The sequence below is a fragment of the Triturus cristatus genome, chromosome 3_1 (assembly GCF_964204655.1).
Source record: "Triturus cristatus chromosome 3_1, aTriCri1.1, whole genome shotgun sequence".
Lineage (NCBI taxonomy): Eukaryota > Metazoa > Chordata > Amphibia > Caudata > Salamandridae > Triturus > Triturus cristatus.
This window is the reverse complement of record NC_140583.1, coordinates 236,787,145-236,813,774: the sequence shown is the minus strand read 5'-3', so window position 1 is coordinate 236,813,774 and position 26,630 is coordinate 236,787,145. Positions and strand designations below refer to the sequence as shown.

The window sequence follows — 26,630 nt, the reverse complement described above, 5'->3', positions numbered from 1 at the left end:
AGAACTATCCAGAGTTCTCTGCTTCTTTTTGCATATTAACTAATGTTTTAAATTATTTCATATATTTTAAATATAGGTTGTGGATGTATATAAATATCTATATATATAGATACATATATCTATAAGCTATATCAATATGTATATGTATGTATGTATTATCTACTGGCGGTCGCCAGTAGATAGTTATAGTTAGGATCGTGTTTCCATAGGAAATCTGAAAATTCTATTTTGAATAACTTTGGCGCCGGTTGACGAATCCTTGCGAATTTTTCAAAACTAATGGGGCGCTCCGTTCAGCTCCTACCCTGAAAGTCTCGGGGTGATTCGTCAAGCGGGGGCCGAGAAAAAAGGGGGGTCCCAAAACACGTTTTCCCCATGCATTTTCCCATAGGACCTTTAGTCGAAGGTACAGCCCGAACGGCTGAACAGAATAACTTGAAATTTGGCAGAGAGGTAGTCCTTAGGTCAGGGAAGTGCCTTTTGCAGGTCTGGTGTCAATGTGTTCAGTATTAACTGAGAAAATAGCATTTAAAAGCATATAAATATCTATACGCGCGCACCGTGCGCGCACGGTACTTGCACTGTGCGCGCACGGCGCCGTGCGCGAGCGTAATTCTGATTGGTGGATTGATGTCAGTAAACATTCGAATCGGTCGAAATCAGGAAGTGTCGGCCGCCATTTTGTCTGTCGCACTGAAAAGGAAAGGTGGAGAATGTGAACAGGGGGCAGAGTAGGGAGTTCCTGACCCCCTAGGATTTGTCTGGGGGTCACAGTAGGACCCCGAAGGGCCAAAAAAATGATTTGAATTTTGTTTAAAAAATTCGCGGGGTGCGCGCACGTCGGAAAAAATATTAAAAAAATAGAATTCAAAATCAAGTATAAGTGTTTAGATATTAGGTGGCTCTAAAAAGAGCCGTTGTGTTTATTGAGTGTTTTTTGGTACCTACAAGTAAGTACCAATGCAGAGTCTAAAGTTCAAGAGGAAGACTCTGTTCCCTTCATCATTGAAATGTACACCGTCTCCTCTATAAATGCCTTGCATGTTGTAACGCAAGTTGTTGTGGTATATAGATCCCATACCATAGTCTCTGAGGAAAGCAGAAACAGACTTATTGACGTGCTTTCTTGCTTTGTCAATCTGCGGACAATGTTGGTTGGACCAGTTCCACTTTTGCCTTTGGCATATATTAGAATATACAAAGGCAGTTTGTGGAAAAAGTGACATCAATTGCACAAAGGTGTCCTTAATAAGCATTTCCAGACCTACCCTAGTTAAAGTGCCTAGGTCATTTCCACCACAGTGCACAATAATAAGGTTAGGCTGTGGGAGATGTAGAAAGGATTTCACCAAAGGCATTAATTGGTGCCACTTTAACCCTCTCTGACCAATCCATTTAATGTCTACATTTGGCAAAGCAAGGTCTTTCACAATACCTCTTTTTTCTGCAATTTTTTCACTCCAGAAGACATAGCTGTGACCTACAATCCACACTGTGAACATCTTCCAAGGAGATCTGGATGCACTCAGAAGGTGACTTTCAGTAGAATGGCAATATGAAAAGAAAGATAGTTGTAAAATGGAGGCTTACACACTTTTTTTTAAATAAAAAGAACTCATTGGCTGTTTCAAACCATTCTACACTAAAAACTAGGTTGTATGTTTACATTTTTAAAAGCATGTTTTGTATTGGTTCAGAAAAATGTGTTCAAAGAGAACATTAGTTTGGATTTGCTGTTAGGTTTGAAAAGTCAAGCACTCTTGCTCTTTGGAATAGAAACATTGTGTGCTGAACTTCTGACCTCTCTGCTCACACCAGTGTTCCATGACCTGTTGCTATGGTAGCAGGCAAAAGTCATGTTGGGGGTAGGAATCACTTGGAAAGGGTTGAAATTTGCAACGAATAGAAATGTGTGTTTCCATTTGAAAAAATCTGGGAAGCAATGTGATTTGAAGTTAACATGTATATGTGTGAAAAAAGAGAGGGAAACGTTGCCATTTACTGGTTCTGGTGAGAGGAGTACAGCTCTGAGATTCTGGCTCTGATAATTTGCTGTGTGAGTGCCACATTTCTTTCTCAACTAACTACTTTTAAAGGTGAGTTGTGATTTTGAGAGGGGATGTATGTAGTGCATTTTGAAATAAATAATAGAAAATTGTTTCTTCTTTTAAAGTTGTGTTTTACATTTTATGTTTTGGAAGATATTTAACTGTCTTGAGCTTGTAAGATATTATGGATTATGTCTTCACCATAGGATAAGGTGTACTGGTATCACCCAGGAATACTGTTTTGTGTCTAGAATCATATCATTAGTCTGTGTGCACACAAGAATTGTTGTCAGAGATTTAATTTGTGTTGCTCTTCTTCTGTAAAACTTGCACTTGTATGAAAGGGGCAGCTTGTTTTCTTGAACTGTGATGGTTAGCATTCAGCGGAAATTAGAAAGATATTTAACTGTCTTGAACTTGTAAGATATTATGGAGTATGTCTTCACCATAAGTTAAGGTGTACTGGTATTACCAAGGAAAACTGTTTTGTGCCTAGAGTCACACCATGAGTCTGAGTGCACACAGGAATTGTTGTCAGAGATTTAATTTGTTTTGCTGTTGTTCTGTTAGACTTGCACTCGCAGGAAAGGGGCAGCTTGTTGTTGAACTGTGATGGTTAGCATTCAGCAGAAATCACTATTTCACTCCTGCAATGTGTGTGGTAATTCCTACATGTTCAAAACTCCAATTAACCCTTACCACACATGTACTCTTACATACATGTCTCCAGTCTTCATGCAGTTGTGCAAGCCTCCATGCTGATTTCTCTTGCACCTGACAATACACAGTATCCTGAAACACGCTTTTAGCACACAGCCAGTTGCTTCTTCTACACTCCCATGGTTATTAATCAGCACTGTGTGGTATTTCAGATAGCAGTGTGTAGTGCTAACATATTCAACGTCAGTAAGGCTCATTTCCTTTGCTCTAGTCTAATCTCTCACCCAGGTGACACATGCTCATGGTGTCAAGTAGCTGTTAGGAGATGTGCTCTTTTCTGCCTCTGTAAATTATAATGAAAATGTGTCAGGCTGTCACAGTAATTATCACTTACTGTACCACAGTAGTAAATGTGCTTAGAAGTTGCCAATCAAATATCGTTTTCTGCCTAGAATCACACCATGAGTCTGTGTGCACACAGGAATTGTTGTCAGAGATTTAATTTGTGTTGCTGTTGTTTTGTTAGACTTGCACTCGCATTAAAGGGGCAGCTAGTTTTCTTCAACTGTGATGGTTAGCATTCAGCAGAAATCACTATTTCACAAATGAGAGGGAAATGCTAACGCATTTGAAAAAAAACATGGTAGATTTTCCTTCCACTCCTGTAGTGGGTGAGGTAATTCTAACATGTTCAAAACTCCAATTAACACTCACTCTTAGCACACAGGCAGGAGCTTCTACTACTCTCCCATGGTTACTATTCAGCACTGTGTGGTATTTCAGATAGGTGTGTGTAATGCAAACACATTCAATGACACCAAGGCTCATTTCCTTTGCTCTAGTTTAATCTCTCACCCAGGTAACACATGCTCATGGTCTCAAGAAGCTGTTAGGACATGTGCTCTTTTCTGCCTCTCTAAAATATAAGGAAAATGTGTCAGGCTGTCACAGTAATTTTCACTCACTCCACCACAGTAGTAAATGAGCTTTGAAATTGCCAATTAAATATCGTTTTCTGCCTAGAATCACACCATGAGTCTGTGTGCACACAGGAATTGTTGTCAGAGATTTAATTTGTGTTGCTGTTGTTTTGTTAGACTTGCACTCGCATTAAAGGGGCAGCTAGTTTTCTTCAACTGCGATGGTTGGCACTCAGCAGAAATCACTATTTCACATATGAGAGGGAAATGCTAACGCATTTGAAAAAAAACATGGTTGATTTTCCTTCCACTCCTGTAGTGGGTGAGGTAATTCTAACATGTTCAAAACTCCAATTAACCCTTACCACACATGTACTCTTACATACATGTCTGCAGTCTTCATGCAGTTGTGCAAGCGTCCATGCAGATCTCTCTTGCACCTGACAATACACAGTCTCCAGAAACACACTCTTAGCACACAGGCAGCAGCTTCTCCTACACTCCCATGGTTACAACTCAGCTCTGTGTGGTATTTGAGATAGAAGTGTGTAATGCTAACACATTCAACATCACCAAGGCTCATTTCCTTTGCTGTAGTCTAATCACTCACCCAGGTAACACATGCTGATGGTCTCAAGTAGCTGTTAGGACATGTGCTCTTTTCTGCCTCTCCAAACTATAAGGAAAATGTGTCAGGCTGTCACAGTAATTATCACTTACTCCACCACAGTAGTAAATGTGCTTTGAAATTTCAAATCAAATGTCGTTTTCTGCCTAGAATCACACCATGAGTCTGTGTGCACACAGGAATTGTTGTCAGAGATTTAATTTGTGTTGCTGTTGTTCTGTTAGACTTGCACTCGCAGAAAAGGGGCAGCTTGTTTTCTTGAACTGTGATGGTTAGCATTCAGCAGAAATCACTATTTCACAAATAAGAGGGAAATGCTCACGCATTTGAAAAAAAACATGGTAGATTTTCCTTTCACTCCTATAGTGGGTGAGGTAATGCCAACATGCTCAAAACTCCAATTAACCGTTACCACACATGTACTCTTACATACATGTCTCCAGTCTTCATGCAGCTGTGCAAGCATCCATGCAGATCTCTCTTGCACCTGACAATACACAGTCATAAGTAACTCACTGTTAGCACACAGGCAGGAGCTTCTCCCACACTCCCATGGTTACTAATCAGCACTGTGTGGTATTGAAGATAGCAGTGTGTAACGCTAACACATTCAACGTCACCAAGGCTTATTTCCTTTGCTCTAGTCTAATCATTCACCCAGGTAACACATGCTGATGGTCTCAAGTAGCTGTTGGGACATGTGCTCTTTTCTGCTTCTGTAAAATATAAGGAAAATGTGTCAGGCTGTCACAGTAATTATCACTTACTCTACCACAGTAGTAAATGTGCTTTGTAATTGCCAATCAAATATCGTTTTCTGCCTAGAATCACAGCATGAGTCTGTGTGCACACAGGAATTGTTCTCAGAGATTTAATTTGTGATGCTGTTGTTCTGAAAGATTTGCACTCGCAGGAAAGGGGCACATTGTTTTCTTCAACTGTGATGGTTAGCACTCACCAGAAATCTCTATCTCACAAATGAGAGGCAAATGCTCACACATTTGAAATCAACATGGTAGATTTTTCTTCCAGGCCTGCAATAGGTGAGGTAGTTTTTACATGTTCAAAACTCGAATTAACCCATACCACATATGTACTCATACATACGTCTCTGGAGTCTTCATGCAGTTGTGCAAGTGCCCATGCAGATCTCTCTTGCACCTGACAATACACAGTCTCCAGAAACACACTCTTAGCACACAGGCAGCAGCTTCTCCCACACTCCCATGGTTACTACTCAGCTCTGTGTGGTATTTGAGATAGAAGTGTGTAACGCTAACACATTCAACGTCACCAAGGCTCATTTCCTTTGCTCTAGTCTAATCATGTAGTGAGTTCTCTCTGAATACGTACAGGCATTGTTAAGTTAGCATAACCACGTTAGATGTTAGAAAGCCATCTTTTTGCTTTTGCACACGGCACTGCGTTTACATGTTATTTCTTAAAACAAACTGCTGACTCGAGACTTGCTTCACACAAGAGCAATCTGTTGTTACCATCCCAAGCTCTGCGCAGCGACCTTGGTCTGTACATGGTGTGACAAACAGTCTGGGTTATTACACAATGCATGTTTTTCACTCTAGGTTGATCGGCCCACTATTTAGCCATAACACACGCGCAGCTGCAAATGCCTGAAAATTAGTGCTTTTAGTATCACAGACATCATGTTTATTATTCAGACCGAAGACGAGCCTTCCTGCGAGAAGACTCCTGATGCTCCTGTGATGTGATTTCACTAAGCTGATCTTTGAGGTATGGGGTCCCCTATTCAAGCCTAAGAGACCTTCTATTAGCATAATAATAATATTAGCTTCTTAGTAAAGGGAAGGTGGTAGTATCCACTGTCATTATAATATGATCACCCCTTTTATATTCTATGGTATTGTAACTATGTTGCTGGTTTTGATATTAATCATTTGTCTGCTTGTATTAGCCAAAGTACTGCATCTTAGGACACGTGGTCTATAAAAATAAACCCCTTTTATTTACAACGTGTCTCTGTTGATTATTGTTGTGGACTGATGTGAGAATAATATACGAACAGGTATCTTCGATTCCCACCATTCCTGAGTATGTACTGAGTCGCTTGTTCTGGGTTGTCTATTCATTGGGACCGCCGAGCTAAACCTCGGATAACGAATGGGACACTTATGCTAGCCGGATACTGGGTTCTGGGTTCTGAGGTGAGTTTCTGGTACACCACAATTCACTGAGGTCCTGGGGTTCTTCGCATAGTTCTGTGTATCAGCAGAATCCCTGCAACATGGCGCACCTAACGTTTGGTCTATGAGTTGAAACGCCTTAGTAGTGCTTACATTTAGTCCACAGCACCCTCATTCTTGTTTCCGGATAACAAGTCTGACGGATTTAAACCTACCTAGTTCTATTGATATAGGTTCTTTCAAGCTTGATCATTAAAAAGGTTATTGAACCCTTGTGCTACTAAATACTTGAAGTATAGCTTGTCCTTATGGCAGTAGACATTGCGGCGCACAGCCGTGCAGCTCTGAAACGTCATTTGACGCAGTATGGGGTGCCGGACACGGGCATGGACGTCATCTTTGTGGTGGGAGCCGATGCGGCTCACCCGTTTGAGTTGTTCTATTCCTGGGTGACGATTCCGGCAGTCAGTGGGGATGACGATACCTTTCATTCTTACACTGCTACTGCCGTGCCTGCTAACTATGCGCCGTATAGGACACAGGAGATACCAATATCTGCTTGGCAACATCAGATTTGGTTTAATGGCGCCCTCCCCCATGTGGTTATACCGCCGAGAATGGGCCCTTTATCAATTGCAGGGGCCACTTGGCCGGTACTAGCCGGATTTACGCCTCATCCCCGTTACCTCACGGTGACGGTGGCTGAATTGCGTGTACTACACACTGCCCTTATATCAGTATATAGGGCGTTGGTGCAGTATGTGTCGCGCACTGTACAGGCGGGGGCGCCTGTTAGTGCGGGACAACCTAGTGATCGTCACGCGGTGGTCATTAGTCCTGTTATGGTCAATTCTGTTGTGGGCAAGCGCCCCCTCACAAGGGATGATTATCCTTTTTGGCTTGCTGAAAAATTTGACCAAATAGAGGCGGTTTATCCGCATACAACTCCTGTGGAAAAACACAGGATCCTCACCATTAGTTTGCCTAAAGACTTAGTTCCCCATATAGATGATTGTGTATCCTGGGGTAAGGTTTTTGCTGCGACGTACGCGCAGTGCTTCGGCACTCCGTCTATGTTACAGCTGCCCTCCATAATTAAACAGGTTCAAGAGGACCATGGAGCGGAGTCTGCGATAGAATTGGGGATGCGGCTCCTCGGAGATTTTGGCCTGGTGGCTACCATGATAATGGGAAACCTTAAGGGTGATGCGTTGCACTTTCAGGTTCGTAATGAACTGAAGAAAGTTGCTGAAGAGGACAAGCCGCAGGAATTTGCGAAAATAATTTCAGAAGCATATCGCGATTTGGGTCGTAGCTCTTTAGGAGTTAAGCCTGTGATCAAAAATCCCGATTCTAAGCAGCAGGGTAAGGCAGAAACTTTTGGTAAGGATGGTCGGCCAATTTTTCCAAAACAACCTTGGCGGACTAAACAACAGGGAAAGCAGCAGCAGAAACAGGGCTCTCGGCCTGCCTCTCCCGTTCAGTCAAGTAGTGAACGCACTTATGATCTGCGAGATCGTGCTACTATTAAGTCTCCTGATAGATTTCAGGTTTCTGAACCGCGCTCTCCTCGTTCTTCACAGGAAACATCGGCTACACAGTCTGGTGGCGGAGGCGGTGGCAAAGGTCGGGGTGCTCCACAACAGCGTGACCAACCCCGACAGACTGAGGGTAAAGGCAAGCAGGACGAGTTTGCTCGACAAAGACCCCCGTTTCAGAAGAAGAAAGTGGCGGCTCTGACGGCAAAATATGCCTCAGATAGTGCGGACACAGCTTCAGAACCGGACATGGGCGCTGACGCTACTGGACAGCGCGGCAGAAATTACCATAGTCCGTCAAGCTCTGCGTCCATTTCTGGCGGCGACAGCAACTGATGTATTGGTTACTGTTGAGACAGCTGACACCAGAGTGGCTCCCCCTGATAGACTTTATGAAATAGTCTTATTAATAGAGGGTGACATACAACGTACTATAAAAGGGATTTTTTGGGATAATCTGACCACCACCTATGATATCCTCCTAGCGGAGGCAGATTGGCCCCCAGCCTTCATTTTGGAAGCTCCTAGAGGGGAGGAGAAAATCCTCCCGTCCTTTGCGCACACGGTGCCTAAGGACCAAGCTGAAATGTACGCTGGTGAGTGGGCGCTGGCGCTTGCGCCAGCGGTATATCGTACTCAAGTAGGTTGGGACCGGTTGTCCCCCTGCCATGAGATTCCATTGCGGTCTATGCCCCAGCCTCAGCCCCAATATCCCATGCGTCGTGAAGCTAGACCTCACGTCGCGGCGATCCTTGAACAATTGGAATATCAGGGTGTAATTGAAACCTGTGTGTCCCCTATGAATAACCCTTTATTCACTGTAACGAAGCCTGACGGCTCGTACCGTTTAGTTTTGGATTACCGGCACCTAAACTCCCATTGCCGGACCTGCGCGGTGCAAAATACACATAGCTCGGCTCTAGTCGACAGTCTCGTGCGTAAACGGTTTAAAACGACACTTGACATTTCCAATGGCTTTTTTAGCCATAACCTGTCCACACTGAGTAGCCAGTGGACAGCGTTTACTTCGGGCGGTAAACAAAAACAGTTTACGAGATTAGCCATGGGCTACAAAAATAGCCCTGGCGTCTTTTCCGCTCGCGTGGTTTCTCTCTTAGAAAGAATAGACCCCGAGGCATACTCCTATGTTGACGATATCTACCTCACGGATGACGAGCTGTTGCCGCATCTGTCTCGAGTCGACAATATTGTAGTGAGTTTTGCTGACTATGGCTACAAATTCAATTTTGCGAAGTCTCATATCGCGGAATATACAGTGTTGTTTTTGGGCTACGAGCTCAATAATGAAGGTAAGGGGTTAGCTCCCCACTTTCTGGAGAAGTGCGCATGCTTGAGTGCGCCAACGACACTAAAGAAATTACAATCTCTGCTGGGCTTTCTGAATTTCGGCCGTACGTACATTCCTGATTATGCCCAGCGTATCAAGCCGCTTTACGCCTTGGTACAACCCACATTTTCGAAGTCTAGCTGGCAGCTGGAACATTCTAAAATTTTACAGTCTTTACAGGCTGACCTTCTTGCTTCACAATATTTGCTGACACGTGATAACCGCACCAACCTGGTAATAAGAATAGTGCCAGGCGCCGTGGGTTTCACGTATTTGACGTTTAATGAGGGCGATACAGTCCCCATTGCGTACAAATCCCACTTGTACACCTCTGCTGAATTACGTTTTTCTGCGGTCGAAAAAGTTCTGACTGCTGTACAGATGGCGATCCTTAAAGAACGCGCACTGTCGCATGGGAAACAGATTCTGGTTGTAACACCCTATCCTGCCTTAGAAGCAGTGACAAAGGCAAGTGTACCAAATTCTAAAGCTTTGCATCCTCGGTGGATACAATGGGCCACAACACTGACGTCGCCAGACGTCACTTACATCTTTGATGCCTCATTACAGACTCAAGAGTTCTTGCAGTATGAATTCGTTCATCCGGCACCTCTGTCTTTGCGCCCGCTCGAAGAATACCATTGTGTCATATACACTGACGGGTCTGCGCAGCCCGCGGTTGGATCGAAGCACATTCGTAAATGGTGAATTCCAATCTGATGCAGTGCATACGCAGTCATTGGGTGATTGTACCGCGCAATTGGCGGAGCTTCGGGCTCTGGTGCTTGCACTGGAGTTTGCTGATCCCTGAGTCACTACTCTTATAGTGAGTGATTCCTTCTACTGTGTCCAGTCCTACAATGACAATTTACACTTCTGGTCTCAGAATGACTATCGAGACACGAAAGGTGGCACAATTAAGCATAAAACGCTTTGGGTTCGAGTGGCAGACTTTAAAGAACGTCTCCCTCTAGTGAATGTTATTCACACTCTTGGTCACCAGCGACTTGGTGTCCATGCTGTCGGTAACAGCTTGGCTGACGAGGCAGCAAAAACAGCAGTGGCTACATACTTAGTGGCAGCAGTTACCAGATCAAAGAGTAAGATTGATGATGACATCTTGGCAGCTATTGCTGCTACAGAAAAGGGAGGCGATTACCCGAAGGGTTTTCCTTCTCGTTACATTTACCATTTAAGTCCTGATAATGTCCCATTAGTGAGGATTAACGACGTTGGTGACAGAATTATTCCCAACGCGGACTGCAGACCCGCACTGATTCTGGCTGCTCATGAGGGGTTGGCGTCAGCCCACGCCGGAGTGTCAGCCACAATATCTCTGCTACAACAACGTTACTGGTGGTTTGGTTTATATAAACAAGCGCGCGCTTATGTTCTTGATTGTGACATTTGCCAACAGATTAAACCTTCTACTGTTGCGCGCCCATCACAAACACAGTTGTACATATCCAATAAACCATTTGGTTGTGTTTATTTGGATCACTGCGGTCCTTTTTCTTCTGATACTGCGTACAAGTACATCTTGGTTGCAGTGGATTCGTGCACACGTTTTCTGTGGGTATGGCCACAAAGGAGTGCTGACTCGCGGACTGTCATCAGAGATTTGCGTGTCTTTGTGGGAACCTTTGCGTGTGGTACCTTCCATTCTGATCAGGGCCCTGCGTTCGCCTCTAAGGCTTACAAGGAGGCTATGAGAAATTTGGGGGTCCTAGTCAAATTTTCGTCCCCCTACCGACCTGAGGGTAATAGTGTGGTGGAGCGAATGAACCGTGACTTAAAGCAATCATTGACAGCCCGTGTTTTAGGCACAGGCCGGAACTGGCTAGCCCATTTGTATAACGTTCAACGTGCACTTAATAATCTCCCTAGAAGGTCTCTGGGTGGGCGGACCCCGTACATGATGCTCTTCGGAATCAGAATGTTTGTACCGGACCTTGATGGTCTAGACATGGCGGCGTCGACCGCACCCTTTGACGTAGATGATCACTGTGCTGTTTTACAGACTCTACAAGAAGCCAGAGACACTCTATCGAAGGAACACTTGCCCTCCACATCTGAAGTTGAAGTTCAGGTTCCGGTAGTCGGCTGGCTACCCCGAGTTGGAGATCTGGTCCGTGAGAAGGTGGAGAACAAGAAGGAGTTCGGCCCCTCTTATCGTGCACCAGTTCCAGTGCTTGGAGTGCAGGGTACAAGAACAGTCATTTTACCTCCACTTCCTGGTCGCAAAGAAAACAGGTACATCTCTATTGACAATGTCAAACTTCAGCGAGTGGCCGATACTTCTTAGCATGACTCCAGCAGTTTCATGACAGACGATGCAAAGAAATTCAATGTTGACTCTTGCTTCTAACACCTTGCCTGATGTTGCCATCGAGATGCAATCGGTTACTGATCCCTTGTTGATACCATCGGCTGGTGGTTTGCCCGAAGAGACTGAGTATGCTTATCCTACACGTGGTCCCTCGCCTGTTTTACAATCTACGGCGCTTGGACAGTCCCGTTTCTCCTTTGACACTAACTCGTTGCCCTCAAGCCCCCCATCGAACATTGCAGTTTTTTTCAGCTGGTTTAAGAGACATTTTTTGATTACCCCTTGGACATACATTTGGCTGTTGCTTTTCGGTGTTTTTTTGTTTATGTCCATTGGATTCGTAATAGTTTTTTTCCGTCTTGTGGATGGCCACTATCTGAGTGAGAGATCGACAATTAGACTTATCAATGGAACTTTGGCCCCCCACTCCTCGTCCCACATCATGAAGAGGGACCAGACTTTTGTGAATATTACTGCCTGGCCCGTCTTGGATGGAATCACATGGGATGCTGTTAAATTCCAAATTCATGGGCCTACAGAGGTCATTAATGTACCTAATGTATTTCGTGTTTCTATGGGTGATGTGGTTAGGCAGAACATACGTTCTGATGATTGGGATGTACACGCCATTGAGTCACTGTTTTCTGATTTGAAATATTATGCCGCTTTTGATGCTGAAGATTTATACGAAAATGCGGCTAATTATGCGGAACAGTATTGTTTTCAAACATTATGGCAATCATTTCCTGCATAAAGCGAATACATTTAGAAATTTTGTAAATTTTACCCAATGGGAACACTGTCCTACTCCCGAATTCGGAAGTTCACAAACACTAGTTAACAAGTATTCATATTTTACCGATTTCAGTGTTTCCAACCCGGCAGCGTTTTATTTTAAGGTGCTGCCTGAGTCTGCCGCAAAGGTTAGACTGACACACACAAAGTTACTTTATTCCAAGTCCTTTATGGACGAGTTGTCAATCAAAGGTTATGATGTATGGAAGGCTACTATTGATCTAAAGTCGGTTTGGGGTTCCAAGCCGTGGCAGGTACAGGGTACAGAGGCTTTACATCGTGCCTGTCTTATACCAAATCATATTTTATTTTTGAATTCATCCATCTTCCAAACCACCTGTTTTGGATTGGCTACTTCTAAACAATTAAAGTCACCTTCTGTGCCGGATCTGGGCGCTTATCCCAATTGGGATAACCACACAGATCTATCCCTTGCTGCTTTGCAATCCTTAGTTTCAAATACATCTTTCAATATTTCGAAAGTTAATAGTGAGGGTTGGTTAATTTGGCAAAGCAGTTCAGATATCTGTCAACGACGTTTTCTGGGACTGAAACCGGGGTATACTCAGGAACGCGTGGACCCTCGGTTTGAGTCGTCACATACTGTAACTACATACTCTGTGGGCAAGTTATGTCAATCTTGGCTGCGACATTCCACTTTGGCGTCTGTCAAAGTTCATTTATCACAATTACATGACAAAATAGATTTGAATGATTTTGTTAAGGGTCCTGTGGGTGGCAGAACCAAGAGGTGGGCGTATGCTATTTACAACGAAGTCTGGAAGTTGTCACAGATTGAGGCGGCTTCCAGATTGAGGGCTATTGACCAAGCCAACATGGAAAAGGTTTTAGCCGTTATAGATAACAGCATTAGCACTCTCTCTTCTAGGATTTATACATTAGATAATATTGTTTCATCAGTAGTTGATATTGTGCATGATGATATGTCTGTGTTATATCATGGTCAAAACCAGTTGCGTTCTGTTATGCAGTTTGCTTGGACATTGCAGACTTTAAAGGCAGGGAGAGTCCCTTGGGACTATCTTAACACTACATCGTTATTCCTTCCCTTTAACCTTACTGACAAGCAGCGATTTATGTCCATGAAGGATGCTACATATTCATTGTTACATATTGAAAAATTAGAACCATTGCCTTTTTCTGTAGCGGAGATCAATTCGGCTACGTGGTTAGTCCACGGATTGATAACTCTCCCTTTTGCGCTTTTTAAGTTTACGTCTTGTATGAAACATTATGCTTTGGGTAGATATGAACCGCTGGGCACCGCTTTCATACATGAGGTTTGGTCCCTCCCCTTTACGTATAGATGTACTAGGGACGGGACTGAGGTTTATTTGAAGGGCGAGGAATGTACCACGTCACCTGACCATTCCTTGGTATGTAGGCACATTCAATTACACGGCGCATGCAATGTACAAGCACCGAATTTAGCATGCATCCTACGGGGTGTCCCAGTGCCTGTGATTACGCCTTCTTTCACACTGCTTGCTAACGGTAGTTATTTGATTTTGAATAGTGAAGCTTGCTGTGGGATGTTAGTGGGAATCCCGTATATTGTAACTGTCTCCCAGAAAGTGGTCTGCTGCAATAATGTTCTCTTTCCACCCCCGCATGGGCGGCTGGATGCTTCCATCTGGCCTTCGATTCCAACCTTGAAAGCAGAGTTCAACAAGTTGAGCAGAATAAGAGCCTTATTGTCCCAAAAAGAGGTGTCTTTGACTTCCTCTCGTGAAACATTCGACCTTCACGTTGCTAATACGCGCACAGAGGTACAGGCGCTTCTGAATACTGACCTCCCCCTGCATTTCGGCTCTTTGATCCAAACTATTTTCAATGCCTCGTCCACGACCGGCCTGGCTCATTTTTTTAAACTTGTGGGCTCGGGTCTCGTGACCTCTTTCCAAACTATTTTTGGTGTGGTTCCGGGCTTTTTTCATTCCCTTTTCTCGAGCATCTTTGGAGGTGTTCCGCTGCTTCTGGCGCTAGTGGCGGGTGTGCTGCTTTTCCTTTTCATCCTACGGAATGGCTGCTCCTTCTGTGCCGCACGTGCACCTGTCCCGCCTGCATCTTCTTCGAGATAGGATGCTTGACTTTTATGGAACTCTGCCATTGGCGACCTTAAGCCTGGCATATGGATTATCTTTCCGGTATTGCTACTTCACCTGCGTGCAGCCTGTGCTTCACTGCCTGGATTGTCCCTTTGAATGGCCTTTGGATTTGTGCTTGACCAGCCTGGTGGCTCCGGTGCCGGATTTCGATCGACTAATGAGGCCCTTAGTGTCTCACGAGTTGACCTGTTCTGGTGTCCGGATAATGGCTTGTGGAGCAGCACATGGGATCCTGGGTAATTGGGACATCTCTACAGCTGCCTACAACTTCTTGGCTATGAGCTATTTGGAGGAACATTCCGGGTGCCCTCTGATCGTGCTGGAAGCTCCACTGATTGAAGAACACGTGTGTTCCTTTTCGTTGATGGATTGGATGGCTGAGACTTTCGCTGGCCCTGCAAATGATTTTTTGTTGGAAGCGGTTGCCACATATGCTGCCTATACATTCATGGATTGACTGAACTATCGTCCTTGGCGCCTGTCGCTCCTGGACAGCACCCTGCCGCGGCATTTACCTTTTTTTTTTTTTTTTGCTTTCTCCCTGATGGTTGTTTTGAGTTTTTTAATTGATTATATTTTTTTTCCGGACACCACAGTTTCCCCTTTTGCTTTTCAATTTTTTTTCGTTTCGGACTTTAACTCATTCTGAACCTTTGGATTGGTTACGCCTTGTTCTGCTCTGACGAAACTGAACTCTGCGTTCTCTCTTTTCTTGCCTACTAAATAGTGCTTCGATCAAGGGGGCGTGTAGTGAGTTCTCTCTGAATACGTACAGGCATTGTTAAGTTAGCATAACCACGTTAGATGTTAGAAAGCCATCTTTTTGCTTTTGCACACGGCACTGCGTTTACATGTTATTTCTTAAAACAAACTGCTGACTCGAGACTTGCTTCACACAAGAGCAATCTGTTGTTACCATCCCAAGCTCTGCGCAGCGACCTTGGTCTGTACATGGTGTGACAAACAGTCTGGGTTATTACACAATGCATGTTTTTCACTCTAGGTTGATCGGCCCACTATTTAGCCATAACACACGCGCAGCTGCAAATGCCTGAAAATTAGTGCTTTTAGTATCACAGACATCATGTTTATTATTCAGACCGAAGACGAGCCTTCCTGCGAGAAGACTCCTGATGCTCCTGTGATGTGATTTCACTAAGCTGATCTTTGAGGTATGGGGTCCCCTATTCAAGCCTAAGAGACCTTCTATTAGCATAATAATAATATTAGCTTCTTAGTAAAGGGAAGGTGGTAGTATCCACTGTCATTATAATATGATCACCCCTTTTATATTCTATGGTATTGTAACTATGTTGCTGGTTTTGATATTAATCATTTGTCTGCTTGTATTAGCCAAAGTACTGCATCTTAGGACACGTGGTCTATAAAAATAAACCCCTTTTATTTACAACGTGTCTCTGTTGATTATTGTTGTGGACTGATGTGAGAATAATATACGAACAGGTATCTTCGATTCCCACCATTCCTGAGTATGTACTGAGTCGCTTGTTCTGGGTTGTCTATTCATTGGGACCGCCGAGCTAAACCTCGGATAACGAATGGGACACTTATGCTAGCCGGATACTGGGTTCTGGGTTCTGAGGTGAGTTTCTGGTACACCACAATTCACTGAGGTCCTGGGGTTCTTCGCATAGTTCTGTGTATCAGCAGAATCCCTGCAACAATCACTCACCCAGGTAACACATGCTGGTGGTATCAAGTAGCTGTTAGGACATGTGCTCTTTTCTGCCTCTCTAAATTATAAGGAAAATGTGTCAGGCTGTCACAGTAATTATCACTTACTCAACCATAGAAGTAAATGTGCTTTGAAATTGCCAATCAAATATCGTTTTATGCCTAGAATCACACCATGAGTCTGTGTGCACACAGGAATTGTTCTCAGAAATTTAATTTGTGTTGCTGTTGTTCTGAAAGACTTGCACTCGCAGGAAAGGGGCAGCTTGTTTTCTTCAACTGTGATGGATAGCACTCAGCAGAAATCACTATCTCACAAATGAGAAGCAAATGCTAACACATTTGAAATCAACATGGTAGATTTTCCTTCCACTCCTGCAATGGGTGAGGTAATTCCTACATGATAAAAACTCCAATTAACCCTTACCACACATGAACTCTTACATACATCTCTGCAGTCTTCATGCAGTTGTGCAAGTATCCATGCAGATCCCTCTTGCATCTGACAATACACAGTCTCCAGAAACACACTCTTAGCACACAGGCAGCAGCTTCTCCTACACTCCCATGGTTACAACTCAGCTCTGTGTGGTATTTGAGATAGAAGTGTGTAATGCTAACACATTCAACGTCACCAAGGCTCATTTCCTTTGCTGTAGTCTAATCACTCACCCAGGTAACACATGCTGATGGTCTCAAGTAGCTGTTAGGACATGTGCTCTTTTCTGCCTCTCTAAACTATAAGGAAAATGTGTCAGGCTGTCACAGTAATTATCACTTACTCCACCACAGTAGTAAATGTGCTTTGAAATTGCAAATTAAATATTGTTTTCTGCCTAGAATCACACCATGAGTCTGTGTGCACACAGGAATTCTTCTCAGAGATTTAATTTCTGTTGCTGTTGTTCTGTTAGACTTGCACTCGCTTGAACGGGGCAGCTAGGTTTCTTCAACTGTGATGGATAGCACTCAGCAGAAATCACTATCTCACAAATGAGAGGCAAATTCTAACACATTTGAAATCAACATGGTAGATTTTCCTTCCACTCCTGCAATGGGTGAGGTAATTTCTACATGTTAAAAACTCCAATTAACCCTTACCACACATTAACTCTTACATACATCTCTGCAGTCTTCATGCAGTTGTGCAAACGTCCATGCAGATCTCTCTTGCACCTGACAATACACAGTCTCCAGGAACACACTCTTAGCACACAGGCAGCTGCTTCTCCTACACTCCTATGCTAACTATTCAGCACTGTGTGGTATTTCAGATAGCATTGTGTAACGCTAACACATTGAACGTCACCAAGGGTCATTTCCTTTGCTCTAGTCTAATCACTCACTCAGGTTCCACATGCTCATGGTCTCAAGTAGTTGTTAGGACATGTGCTCTTTTCTGCCTCTCTAAACTATAAGGAAAATGTGTCAGGCTGTCACAGTAATTATCACTTGCTCTTCCACAGTAGTAAATGTGCTTTGTAATTGCCAATCAAATATCGTTTTCTGCCTAGAATCACACCATGAGTCTGTGTGCACACAGGAATTGTTGTCAGAGATTTAATTCGTGTTGCTGTTGTTTTGTTAGACTTGCACTCGCATTAAAGGGGCAGCTAGTTTTCTTCAACTGCGATGGTTAGCATTCAGCAGAAATCACTATTTCACAAATGAGAGGGAAATGCTAACGCATTTGAAAAAAAACATGGTAGATTTTCCTTCCACTCCTGTAGTGGGTGAGGTAATTCTAACATGTTCAAAACTCCAATTAACACTCACTCTTAGCACACAGGCAGGAGCTTCTCCTACTCTCCCATGGTTACTATTCAGCACTGTGTGGTATTTCAGATAGGTGTGTGTAATGCAAACACATTCAACGACACCAAGGCTCATTTCCTTTGCTCTAGTTTAATCTCTCACCCAGGTAACACATGCTCATGGTCTCAAGAAGCTGTTAGGACATGTGCTCTTTTCTGCCTCTCTAAAATATAAGGAAAAGTGTCAGGCTGTCACAGTAATTTTCACTCACTCCACCACAGTAGTAAATGAGCATTGAAATTGCCAATGAAATATCGTTTTCTGCCTAGAATCACACCATGAGTCTGTGTGCACACAGGAATTGTTGTCAGAGATTTAATTTGTGTTGCTGTTGTTTTGTTAGACTTGCACTCGCATTAAAGGGGCAGCTAGTTTTCTTCAACTGCGATGGTTAGCATTCAGCAGAAATCACTATTTCACAAATGAGAGGGAAATGCTAACGCATTTGAAAAAAAACATGGTTGATTTTCCTTCCACTCCTGTAGTGGGTGAGGTAATTCTAACATGTTCAAAACTCCAATTAACCCTTACCACACATGTACTCTTACATACATGTCTGCAGTCTTCATGCAGTTGTGCAAGCGTCCATGCAGATCTCTCTTGCACCTGACAATACACAGTCTCCAGAAACACACTCTTAGCACACAGGCAGCAGCTTCTCCTACACTCCCATGGTTACAACTCAGCTCTGTGTGGTATTTGAGATAGAAGTGTGTAATGCTAACACATTCAACATCGCCAAGGCTCATTTCCTTTGCTGTAGTCTAATCACTCACCCAGGTAACACATGCTGATGGTCTCAAGTAGCTGTTAGGACATGTGCTCTTTTCTGCCTCTCTAAACTATAAGGAAAATGTGTCAGGCTGTCACAGTAATTATCACTTACTCCACCACAGTAGTAAATGTGCTTTGAAATTGCAAATCAAATATCGTTTTCTGCCTAGAATCACACCATGAGTCTGTGTGCACACAGGAATTGTTGTCAGAGATTTAATTCATGTTGCTGTTGTTCTGTTAGACTTGCACTCGCAGAAAAGGGGCAGCTTGTTTTCTTGAACTGTGATGGTTAGCATTCAGCAGAAATCACTATTTCACAAATAAGAGGGAAATGCTAACGCATTTGAAAAAAAACATGGTAGATTTTCCTTCACTCCTGTAGTGGGTGAGGTAATGCCAACATGCTCAAAACTCCAATTAACCGTTACCACACATGTACTCTTACATACATGTCTCCAGTCTTCATGCAGCTGTGCAAGCATCCATGCAGATCTCTCTTGCACCTGACAATACACAGTCATAAGTAACTCACTGTTAGCACACAGGCAGGAGCTTCTCCCACACTCCCATGGTTACTAATCAGCACTGTGTGGTATTGAAGATAGCAGTGTGTAACGCTAACATATTCAACGTCACCAAGGCTTATTTCCTTTGTTCTAGTCTAATCATTCACCCAGGTAACACATGCTGATGGTCTCAAGTAGCTTTTGGGACATGTGCTCTTTTCTGCTTCTGTAAAATATAAGGAAAATGTGTCAGGCTGTCACAGTAATTATCACTTACTCTACCACAGTAGTAAATGTGCTTTGTAATTGCCAATCAAATATCGTTTTCTGCCTAGAATCACACCATGAGTCTGTGTGCACACAGGAATTGTTCTCAGAGATTTAATTTGTGTTGCTGTTGTTCTGAAAGATTTGCACTCGCAGGAAAGGGGCAGATTGTTTTCTTCAACTGTGATGGTTAGCACTCACCAGAAATCTCTATCTCACAAATGAGAGGCAAATGCTCACACATTTGAAATCAACATGGTAGATTTTTCTTCCAGGCCTGCAATAGGTGAGCTAGTTTTTACATGTTCAAAACTCGATTCAACCCATACCACACATGTACTCATACATACGTCTCCTGAGTCTTCATGCAGTTGTGCAAGTGTCCATGCAGATCTCTCTTGCACCTGACAATACACAGTCTCCAGAAACACACTCTTAGCACACAGGCAGCAGCTTCTCCCACACTCCCATGGTTACGAATCAGCACTGTGTGGTATTTGAGATAGCAGTGTGTAACGCTAACACATTCAACGTCATCAAGGCTCATTTCCTTTGCTCCAGTCTAATCACTCACCCAGGTAACACATGCTGGTGGTCTCAAGTAGCTGTTAGGACATGTGTTCTTTTCTGCCTCTCTAAAATATAAGGAAAATGTGTCAGGCTGTCATAGTAATTATCACTTACTCCACCACAGTAGTAAATGTGCTTTGTAATTGCCAATCAAATATCGTTTTCTGCCTAGAATCACACCATGAGTCTGTGTGCACACAGGAATTGTTCTCAGAAATTTAATTTGTGTTGCTGTTGTTCTGAAAGACTTGCACTCGCAGGAAAGGGGCAGCTTGTTTTCTTCAACTGTGATGGATAGCACTCAGCAGAAATCACTATCTCACAAATGAGAGGCAAATGCTAACACATTTGAAATCAACATGGTAGATTTTCCTTCCACTTCTGCAATAGGTGAGGTAGTTTTTACATGTTTAAAACTCTAATTAACCCATACCACACATATACTCTTACATACATCTCTGCAGTCTTCATGCAGTTGTGCAAGTGTCAATGCAGATCTCTCTTGCACCTGACAATACACAGTCTCCAGAAACACACTCTTAGCACACAGGCAGCAGCTTCTCCTACACTCCCATGGTTACTACTCAGCTCTGTGTGGTATTTGAGATAGAAGTGTGTAACGCTAACACATTCAACGTCACCAAGGCTCATTTCCTTTGCTCTAGTCTAATCACTCACCCAGGTAACACATGCTGGTGGTATCAAGTAGCTGTTAGGACATGTGCTCTTTTCTGCCTCTCTAAATTATAAGGAAAATGTGTCAGGCTGTCACAGTAATTATCACTTACTCAACCATAGAAGTAAATGTGCTTTGAAATTGCCAATCAAATATCGTTTTATGCCTAGAATCACACCATGAGTCTGTGTGCACACAGGAATTGTTGTCAGAGATTTAATTTCTGTTGCTGTTGTTCTGTTAGACTTGCACTCGCATGAACGGGGCAGCTAGGTTTCTTCAACTGTGATGGATACCACTCAGCAGAAATCACTATCTCACAAATGAGAGGCAAATGCTAACACATTTGAAATCAACATGGTAGATATTCCTTCCACTCCTGCAATGGGTGAGGTAATTCCTACATGTTAAAAACTCCAATTAACCCTTACCACACATGTACTCTTACATACATCTCTGCAGTCTTCATGCAGTTGTGCAAACGTCCATGCAGATCTCTCTTGCACCTGACAATACACAGTCTCCAGGAACACACTCTTAGCACACAGGCAGCTGCTTCTCCTGCACTCCTATGCTAACTATTCAGCACTGTGTGGTATTTCAGATAGCATTGTGTAACGCTAACACATTGAACGTCACCAAGGGTCATTTCCTTTGCTCTAGTCTAATCACTCACTCAGGTTCCACATGATCATGGTCTCAAGTAGTTGTTAGGACATGTGCTCTTTTCTGCCTCTCTAAACTATAAGGAAAATGTGTCAGGCTGTCACAGTAATTATCACTTGCTCTTCCACAGTAGTAAATGTGCTTTGTAATTGCCAATCAAATATCGTTTTCTGCCTAGAATCACACCATGAGTCTGTGTGCACACAGGAATTGTTCTCAGAGATTTAATTCATGTTGCTTTTGTTTTGTAAGACTTGCACTCGTAGGAAAGGGTCAGCTGTTATGATAAGTTTTGAAAAGCTCAAAAAAATAAACTTAATGTATTAAAATTACATGAAGGTATTTTTTTCTTAGTTTATTTCAGGTATTGTTGAACAACAGTGAAATAAGTTAAAGATGCCTATAAAGTCAAGAAAGAGAAAAGAACAGCAACAACATCTACATTTGAAGACAACTGGACAAAAAAAATTAGTTGGTGAACCTCATGTTGGAAAAAAGAAAAAGTCTTCTGGTAAGCAGACTAAGGATTTTTTAAAAAATATCTTCAAACAAAGGAAAAATGTTAAAAATGTATCCACTGCAAATAGTGTTTCAAGTACAAAACAACAACAGAGTCGACAGAAAAAAATAAACGCTAATGTAGAATCAGAAGTAAGAAAGAGTGACTTAACACGAAAAGTAGATTTTAAAAACATTAGTCGAAAAATGTTTCAGACAAGAGTGACGTTAAATTTGCTACAGGATGTGAAAAAATATAAGAAGAAAACCCAATTTTATAAAAAAAAGAAACATATTGAATCAATTGTTACAAAGGCTTTGGAAATAAAAAGAAAACTATTCATTTTATTTTTGAATAGGATGCGTAGATTAGATAAATTAGTCAAAGCAATGAAGTCACAAAGCAAAAGGAAAAGAGAAGTTAGAAAAAATAACTTTTGTAAGGTGTTCTTAGGAGAATGGAAGCATAGTTCAAGTACTGAACCATTTTTTAATGAAGAGAGTTATCTTCAAAGTAATAGTTTGTTGCATGCAGTTGACACCACTGGTCGTGCATATGAAGTGAAAGATGGTTGTGTAATGGAAAAGGAGAAAATGGTTCCAAGAAATGAGGAAGAAGTGATAGCTGATGAGGTTATGGGGAGACGTCCTAAAGCCCCAGTGTACACTTGGAATTGTAGTAGTATTTGTACTGTGCGACAGGAATCTATTGATAAATTACGTGACTTTCTAAGAGAATATAGTAAAAATAGTGTTAAACAGAAGATTAAGGTGCTTCAACGACTAGATCCATGCAGAGTGAGAGAGAATACTGGTTTGCAAGGACATTCTCTGGCTTGTCTATCTAGGAAAGTTTGTCAAAGTGTTTGTCACCATTTTAGGATGCTGGCAGTACATCATACTGAAATGAGAAAGTTCGTGAGAACATTGTATTTTGCTAAAAGTCCAGCACTAAAGTTAAAGGAGTTGAATAATGCTCTGTTCCGTGGATCTGTATCAGATGTAGTGAAGGTTACTGATGATATTCAGTTTTCTTACTTTGGTCCAGAACAAGAACAGAACAAGAAAGTGCAGGAAATGATACAGTTATTGAGGAAAATGTGGAAGAGAATGTAGAACCCACTGTTACTAAAAATTTTGAAGATGAAATGACAAAATTTACTATCATCTCTAATTAAAGACCAAATATTACTTGTATTTGTTGCCGGAGAAGCCGGAATGTTGATCTCTATAAAAAAAGTGAAAATGAAGAAAATTATAAGTGGAAGGATTTTGCAACATATATATTTCTGGAAAATAGTTTTGATTTGGGTGAAGATCAGCGTATTTGTAAATACTGTTATAACAAGTTAGAAGAAAATAGAATGCCAGCCAGAGCAGTACATAATAATTTAGAATTGGTTGATATTCCTGCAGAACTTTCTGATTTAAATACGTATGAGTCTATACTCATTCAGTGTGTCCATCCGTTTCAGACCATAGTGCGTATGGAGCCGAAAACAGGTGAATTACCTCCTTCGGATTTACAAAGAGGTTTAAAAGGAAGAGTTGTCTATTTGCCATTGGATTTGAAAAAAAATATGGAAACAATTGATGCAGATAGATTGGAAACTGAACCATTAGTTATTCTGGTTAATGGTGTACCAACAAAAAATAAGAAAATTTGGCAGGAGCTGGTAGATGTACGAAAAGTACAAAGAGCAAATTTATATTTGAAAAAAAATAATAAATGGTATGAATCAATTTATATGGAAGAAGATGAAGAAGTTTTACTAGTAGACTCAGGAATACCAGCTGGGCAAATTGAAAAAGTGGATAAGTCAAAAGAAGAAGAAATTTATGAACATTTCAGCATACATCCTCTTCATTCTAAAGAAGTTATGGGAAACACTATTGATCTGTTTCAGATGAAAAAAGCAAAAGGAGCTCCCGTGAGTGTATGGGAGGAGAGCTTGGAAGCTCGTTGTTTTCCCCAGCTGTTTCCTACAGGAGAGGGTGGACGATATGATGAACGTCCAGTACAGATTCCTGCTTCCGAGTATCGGACTACAAGGTTATATGCAGAAGATCCAAGATTTCGTCAAAGTATTCCTTATTTGTTCCATCTTTTATTTGAAAGTGACTTGTCTGCACTATCTTATGCAGTAAATCACATTTTAAAAAGTGGAGTACATCTACATAATGTGTTTGCAAAGGATTTTATGAACAAAGTGCAACAGCAAGATGATCATTTGGAATCTCAATTGATAAATTTGATGGCTTGTCAACGAGGAACTAATGAATATTTGTACCGACGCCATGGAGAATTGAGATGTATGTTACGGAATTTAGGAACTCCTACATTGTTCCTTACCCTAAGCTGTGCTGAGTACGCTTGGGATGATTTACTGGATTTTCTTCGAGAGGCAAATTCAAATATTGAAAACATCCAATACAAGACAGCAGGAGAATTGTGCTCATTGGATCCGGTTAATGTTTGCAGATATTTCAATCATAGATTTAAGGCTATGATGTCCTTCATCTGCAATAAAAAAAATCCACCTCTTGGAGAAGTTGTGGATTTCTTTTGGAGAAAAGAGTACCAAGCAAGAGGTGCTCCTCATATTCATATGCTGTTGTGGATCAAGGATGCTCCAAAATTTGAAACAGATGCTGATGAAGCAGTTTTATCTTTCATTGAAGAATATGCAACATGTGCTATACCTAACAGCACAGAAGAAAAAGACTTAAAAGAGCAAGGTTTACGTTTCCAAAGTCATCGGTGTGGAAAATACTGTCGACGAAAGTACAAGAGTAAAGATAAATTCTAAACAAAATGTCGATTTGGATTTCCACGACCTGTTCTTTCAAAAGGAAGAGTAAACAGTTTTATGTCAGCTGTGCGAAATACTATTACAAGAAAATCGCCTAAGAATACCTACAACCTAAGAAGAAAAGAAGAGTCAAAATATATAAATGACTACAACCCAGTCATTTTATCCATGTGGAATGCTAACATGGATATACAGTATGTTGCTGACAATTCTATTGCTGTTGCTCGGTATGTCACATCTTACATCACTAAATCTGAGAAAACGGAATTGAAAGAAATGTGGGAAGAGATTTCTCACGAGAAGACTGTCAGTAAAAAGCTATACAGTTTCAGTTTAAAGATGTTATCGCATCGAGAAATTGGATCCTACGAATGCTCAGATAGGTTATCATCTGCAAGTCTGTACTCCAAATCCAGAAGAATAATTTGGGTAAGTTTAGGCCTTGCAGGAATGAGAAATCGGGTACTGAAATCTATTCGAGAAATTGAATATTTAGCAGAGTACGAACCAGAAAGTACAGACATTTTAAGAACAAACATGTTGGACACATATTAACCACAAAGAAGTCATCATCTTGAGAACATGTGTCTCTATGAAGTGCTGCAGAACTACATTTATAAACGGAATACCACAGAAGACATCAACAATGGAAAATATAAAGTCACTGGTGAGGAAGGATGTTTGGTAAAACAAACAAAAGGAAGTTTGATTAATCACCGGAAGCTGAGTTGTGACACTACTGACAAAAAGGAATTTTACTACTTGGCACTTTTACAGCTGTTTAAACCATGGCGTTCAGAGGACGAACTACTTGGAGATTTTCAGAGCTATGAAGATTCCTTTAATGCTTGCAAAGATAGCATAGAATGCAGTACTTTCTCAACTTATGTTCAAATGTTAAATGAAGAAATTGAACAAGAAGCAACAATTGCAGCTGAAGTAGCTAGAGACAGTTCTCAAGACAGTCAAAGTTCTGGGACGTTCAGTGAAGATCCTCTAGGACAACCAATCATAGAAAATGAAGCTGCAACAGCCATGACTGAAGTCGAAACAGCTATGAATCAAGCTCAGGAAGATTTAATAAACTTACCAAATATGGAACAACAACTGGATGATGAACAACAACAAATTTATGAGGAAGTCAGAAAAAAAATTGATCACGGATTACTACATGAAAATAAAGAGAGCTCATGCACATCGTTTCATCCAATAAGAATGTATGTGAGTGGACAAGCCGGAACTGGAAAAAGTTTCTTGATTAATGTAATTAGAAGCTATCTACAGCAAAAAACAGATTCAACTTTGTCTTGTGTTGTTACTGCTCCAACTGGGTTAGCAGCATATAACATAAAAGGAATTACCCTCCATCGTTTGCTAATGTTACCAGTAGAGCACGAGAACAAAATACAATACCACAAGCTAACAGGAGAAGCATGTTTTGAAGTTGCAAGAGTATTGCAAAGATGAAAGTTCTCATCATTGATGAGGTAAGCATGGTATCAAACTTAATGCTTGCCTTTGTGCATTTAAGAATGCAGCAAATTCTAAAGACAAACTATGACGTGCTATTTGGAGGAAAACATGTTATAGTTTTTGGGGATCTTCTGCAGCTTACTCCAGTTAAAGAACAACCAGTATTTCAAACCCTTACACATGAAGACACAAAAAAGTCATTAGGAAGTATAGGTAATGTGAATATTTGGACATACTTTGAGTATAAAGAACTCATTACCAATATGCGGCAAGCCAATGATGGGGATTATGCAAGTATTCTCAAAGATATCAGAATT

General features: G+C 41.8%; 1 long non-coding RNA gene across 1 annotated transcript in view; it reads right to left on the bottom strand.

The window, feature by feature from the left end:
• Positions 1–26,630, bottom strand: part of LOC146859995 (uncharacterized) — a 538,729-nt gene that overhangs the window by 308,374 nt on the left and 203,725 nt on the right. The gene's annotated exons all lie outside the window — the stretch shown is intronic.